The 6,000-nt window shown below is 46.0% G+C and overlaps 1 protein-coding gene across 3 annotated transcripts in view; it reads right to left on the reverse strand.

Annotated features, from left to right (window-relative positions):
- Window positions 1-4,335, reverse strand: part of LOC114668539 (apoptosis-inducing factor 3) — a 160,233-nt gene extending 155,898 nt beyond the window's left edge. For all 3 annotated transcript variants that reach the window (XM_051921468.1, XM_051921469.1, XM_051921467.1), the window contains exon 1: window positions 3,502-4,335. The gene's annotated coding sequence lies outside the window, so the exon portion shown is untranslated. The remainder of the gene's footprint in view (window positions 1-3,501) is intronic.
- Between the last annotated feature and the right edge of the window lie 1,665 nt (window positions 4,336-6,000).

The following is a 6,000-nucleotide window of genomic DNA, read 5'->3' on the forward strand; positions in this document are numbered from 1 at the left end:
TCAATGAAGATCATCTCTCTGGAGTTTCCATTGATGGTAGTCTTAATGCAGCTTCTCTGGAAGGGCCAGCTTGTGGAATGACACAATCAAGACAAAAGAACACTCCACACAACCCTGTGAAAAGCACAAGACGGGTGACGGAGACATGAAAATATCCAAGTCACTGAACATCCAGCTATATTAAGGAATGGAAAGAGTATGGCAGGGCCGTAATTCTGCCTGGAGTAAGCAATCGTGCAAGAAGAAGATGAGTAAGGGCTCGTTTATACTTCACGCTCAGAACGCATACGCGCCCGCATCATGACTGCCACACGTTCCCAGAGTTCATTTGATGCATCCTCTTAGCTGGTCCTCAGAAATTAACGCGACGCGTGCACGGGTTGCAGTACCAGCAAAAAGTCGGAGGGGCGCAGTGTGCTAAAAGTCAGACTGTGACGTCAGAGTATCTGTTTACTATCTACCGTACATGTGACAGAAAGCTGCTTTGTGGATCCTACAAGATCGGTGTGCGTGCTTCGATGTTTGATGAATGGTTCGATGTGGTGAAGCAAAATGCTGACATACAGATGTATTCGTGGTGCTTTTATATTCAAGCGTCACATATTCCCAATCGTAATGACACGATACATTTTAAAAGTCTCACATACCGTCTTCTGTGCCGTCTTTTTTTCTAGGGCTTCCTCCTGACCTGACAGCAGTGGATCTCCAGCAATAGATTGCCACACTGAGCACATTAAATGTATGATATTCCAACTCTCTGCACATTTAGAATCCTTATATTTATACTTGATATCACTTTCATGATGAAATGCATTAAAGTATGTATGTTACATTTTACAGAAAAATCGGTAATTTCGTTTAAATAATGAATACGCTTAATAATCACACATATGGGGTGATGAGGTGGCGGAGTGTTAGCGCTGCTGTCTCTCAGGGAGTCACGTCGCTGATATTCCCTGCCTGGAGTTTACATGTTTTCCTGCTGGGTTTCCTTCCAAAGATATGCAGATTTGGTTACACTAAAATGACGCTAGTGTATGTGAGTGCTTGTATTCACCTTGCGATGAGCTGAGGCCTCGTCCAGGGATTGTTTCAGCCTCGTGCCCAATGCTAGCTGAAATGGAAAAATCCCTGGACTGATGGATTTAATCATTAAACATCCTTTTCAGAGATATTACGGTAAGGTGTCATCGGAATTTAATGGGTGTTCCAGGCAATTCACAACACAGCAAAGCCGAACCTGTTCTCACCGTGAAGATATCTCGGACTGCCACCTGGTGGATTCCTCCAGATTTACGTAAAGTATGCGCGCAAGTATAAACAGTACAACGCTTGCGTAGCAGGAGCGTCCGCTGCAGCATGCGTAGCGTGAAGTATAATCCCAGCCTAAGGGAGGCTGGCAAGAGACTTTTGAGAACTGTGAAGGAGTGACAAGCTACAGTGAGGAAGACTGGAGAGACTTTGCAAACAACAACTGTGCCGGGGTGTTTCAAAAGTCAAAGACTTATGGGAGTTTGGCAACGAGAAACCAAACACAGGACATCTCAGCAAGAGTCTGTCAGAAACACATAGATGGGACTCTGAAGTCAGGTAGAAGAAAGTTCTATGGTCTGATGAGACCAAAATGGAGCTTTTTTTGGCCTTCAGACTAAATGTCAGGTTTGGACTCTGCACATTATCACAAACACACCATCCCCACTTGTGAAGCATGGTGGTGGCAACTTCAGGCTGTGAAGATGTGAGGGTAAAATGTATGCAGCAAAATCTGGGAAAAATCCTGAAGGAAAACATTGATGGAAACCTGTGCCTTGGGGGAAGACTTGTTTCCTCAAGCATAATACCAAAACTCCACTGGAACGGCTTCGAAACAACAATGTGAATGTCCTGGTGTGGCCAGGTCAGAGTCCAGAGCTCTTGAGAATTCATTGCTAGACTTGAAGAATTCTGTTCACTCACAACCCCCACGCAGGCCTTTGGACTTTAAACCCTGAGGATGTGGGTTCACTGCTGACACCGCATGACCAAGAGTGCAAGTCACTTCACCTGCTTGTGGTCCAATTGGAAAAGCAAGCGAAATGGAGCCCGGTGTATCTCAGATGTTGTTAAATGGCCTTTGACAAAGATGTCAGCCAAATAAGTACATATGAACCTGAGAGCTGAAGCAGTTTTGCAAAGACGACTGGGGAGGAGTGGCAGTGCCCAGATGTTAACAGCTGGTAGAACAGGGTGAATACTTACATGATCAGTTATTTTAAGTTTTAAATTTCCAGTTAATTAAGAGCATTATGTACAGATCTATTTGATCAGTGTTACAAAAATCCATATACAATGCACTGGGATTCAGTGTGTTGTCTAACAATAAAATGTGAAAACTTCCAAAGGGGATGAATACGCCAGTCGCTACATGGAATGAGAGAAGACGCAGCTCTGACCCATCGATCCGCAGCCTCTTCCTTGCTACACGCTTAAAAATCCTGGTTCGTCAATGGCACTTTATGGTTCTTCACTGGGTTGTGTGGTCCCTCATAGAACCATTGCTTGACAAAGCCCCATTTCATTTTGGGACACATTCTTTGCATGTGGAGTTGATTCTCTTCTGCTTTGAAAAAACTTCCTAATATGTACAAAAAAACTTAAATCTTTAATGTTTGCTAGAAGTGCACCAGATTGTACAATCAACCTGTGATTGTAAGCAGCAAAAATCTTTTCAAATCTTGACCCTTTGGTATTTCACAAATCTGTCACATTCTATTTATACTGAAAGAAGTCTGTGATGGATCTAAATAAAAGCTCTTTCTGGAACCTTCATGTGGATGGGTGATTTAGGAGCCAAAAATGGCTTCCCTATGGCACCGCTTTGAAGAACCACTCTGGCACCATTATGTTTAAGAGTGTACTGATACATATTTACACCACATCCCATGTCAAACCACATAAATTGTTTGTAGCATAAACTTACGATACAAAGTAAGCCCACCTTTCATTTCTAAGAGTGGCCTTCTCACAACTTGATCCCAGGACCGTCTCAATTCTGAATTTGGACACAAATTAAAGTTCAGCTGTGTCAATATCCTTTCGACACCTTAGATGGACCCCCTGATCTATACAGTGTCCTACGTTTATGCACACATCATGCAGACCATATCCCCAATCTCCCCTCTGATAGCTGCCATATTCTTCTCCAGCTCCAAAATATGACCACTTTTGGATCGCTGGCCACGTCAAATCAAAGAGCAACAACTCGGATGGGGCACACCAACGTACCTGAATTCAGCTGCAGTGCCCACTCTCATGGGGCCACTTAAGGAGCTCAACCCGACTGGCCCGTATCCCTCTACTTGTCAAAACTATACGCGGTGTCACCCAGCCCCTCCAGGACAGTTAAGAGGCACCCCCCGAGTGGCCCGAGAGCAAAGCCCGCACGTCCCAGTTTCACCCGCCGGACGTCTGGTTAAAAACAACAATAATAAATAAACAGCCCTAAGCGCCAGAAGTGCCTACCTGGCCGGCCGGCCGGCCGCTTTGGTCCTCCGTTCTCTGGCCTCCCCCGGGTGTCGCTCCGTGCGTCTCGAGCCCTTTAAGCGCGTGCTGCGAGAGGCTGCGGTAGGGACGGCTGCCAGTCACTCGACAGCTGCCTGCAGTATTGATGAAGCAGGAAGGGCTCAGGATGCAAGCACAGCAATAATTCGCTGGAGTCCCCGCTCGTTAGCAGTTAAGCCCCTTAGCGTGGCTGCAGGGGACGGCGGAGCTTATGGGTTTTGTTGTTTTTTTTTTCACTGCAAGGCACACACGAAGGTCTCTGCAGCTTTGGCTCCGAAAATGCAGCAGAACCCGTCCGGTTAGCGCGCCGGCGTTGCCAGTTGCTCAAGTCGCCGATCCGGCAACTCCGCTCAGCTCTCGCAGTCACCTCTGCAGCCGCCGTCGCAGGGTCCCGGAGCCAGAGTGGCCGTTGTGCGCAGCTTTCCCTGGTAGCGAGCGAGGATGCAGTGCGGGTTCGTCCAGATGGGGGGGCTTCCTCTCGGAGCTGCGCCGCTTACCAGGCACAGGGGAATGGGGGGATCCACATGTCCACCTTTCCTCAGAAATAACCCCCAATGTGCCCCCCACCCGTATGCAACGAATTAACCCTTGGAATGAAAAGATGCCGCCTTACGCATTTCTAAGCGCGGTGCTCTAATTCCCGCTGAAGACTTTCAGTCATGTGCCCAGAGATTTGGGTGCGGGGGGCTGCCCAGAATGGCACAGCGGTGGAAATATCGTCAGCACGCGGAGAAAGCAGGCGTGTGGAATTACCGCGAGCAGGGGAAGGGAATGCCGCAAATGGGCTGGCGGGTGGTCGGCACTCATCGTCAGGTAGCGAGCCACGGGGGGCACGCCAAATCGCCCGTGTGTCTGGAGCGTCTCGTCATTTTTGGGGACGTCAGGGGAACAATAAACGCGCGCCGCGGTGTCGATAAGCTTAGTGGCGCTTGTTACGGGGAGGGGGTCAAGTCGCCTGGCTGCCCTTTGGGCTCAGGAGCTGGAGTTCCACTGGACCCTTGAGTGGGGGGCTTCAGCAGTTTGCGAGCTAGACAGGGGTGAGCTGGCGTGGAGATTTTAGGAGTACGTTTTTACACCGGATTAGAGAATAGACACGCATTCCTCAGCTTTCCTTTGAATGTATTCATTTTTTAAAGCTCAGTGAAACGTGGTCGTTTACCATATTATTATTAATAATAGTAATAGTAGCAGCAGTAGTAGTATAGCCAGGATGCCCCTTGTGACCCCTGAATTAGAGTAAACAGGTTTTTGATTTTTATTGCTAGACTGCAGTATTATTATATTGCTTGATTTTTTTCTTTTTAGGTATTACATAATAAAATGATTCACTATCTGATGATAATACTTCTACTACTAATAATATTATTAAAAATAGCAGCAAGTACCATACCAAATACACAAAAATCCAAGCAAAATAATAATACTGCAGTCGTAAAATGCAATTGCACTCTCAAACAAGTTTAATCCAATTCAGGGGCGAGGGAGCAACAGGTGAAGTAGCCCTGAAGAGCCCACCAAGTCGATGGCAAAGTCATGGCCCACAAACACCCACTTAGGACCAGTATGGCATCACCATTGAACTAACTGCAACCTGCAGGCCTTTGGGGAGGTGGGGGAGGAAAACCCAAGCAGTCAGAGAAAAGTCATTTGGGCAACAGGAGACCACCTGCAGACCCCAGAGGCAAAGACTGGGCATGGCATTTGAAACCAGGAAGTCTCATGTGTGATGCAGCTTGGCTAAATGCTGCACCACCTGCATATTGTATTGTAATTTTATATTTATACTTTATATTTTACTTTATATTTATACTGTACTATTTAATTTTATAATGTACTAGCCACTTTATCAGAGAAAGACAGGTAATATAATAAATGTGAAAATGGTTAATATTTACTGTCTTACGTGTACCCTCAGTGTTCCTCCTATGCTTCTTCCTCTGTTGTCCATCGCTTCCTCTCCCATGAAGCCCACTTCTCAGACTCTGTCACTTCAAGACACCTTCCTCGCCTCTTTTATGCTTTTGGACTATGACCAGTGGTAGACGGGATCCCATTAATGGCTGTGGAAACATCATTCCTATTCTCGTGAGTACTGTCAGTCTTTGAAGGTGACTTGGGTTGTGCCTCATTAGTGAACAAATGTTATTTGCTCTGTTGTCATTGAAATGCTCCATTTCAACTCCTTTCTTGCAAAATAAATAAATCAATAAAGTAATCAATAGTAATAATAATAATAATAATCATAGTCACAATGAGGAATTGAATTTCGCACCCCTAATGTATTGTGTCATCATCACTACCAGAGTCACCAATGGCAAACTGGCCGATGAGACCAAAGCCAAAGTGACCAATCAGATTATTGTGAGGGACCAGATACACACACACACAGACAGTAGTGTTTTATTATATCCATATTACTAAACGAGAATGGTAAACCAGATGGACGCAGGGACATGGGCC

This window comes from Erpetoichthys calabaricus, chromosome 18, assembly GCF_900747795.2.
Source record: "Erpetoichthys calabaricus chromosome 18, fErpCal1.3, whole genome shotgun sequence".
Lineage (NCBI taxonomy): Eukaryota > Metazoa > Chordata > Cladistia > Polypteriformes > Polypteridae > Erpetoichthys > Erpetoichthys calabaricus.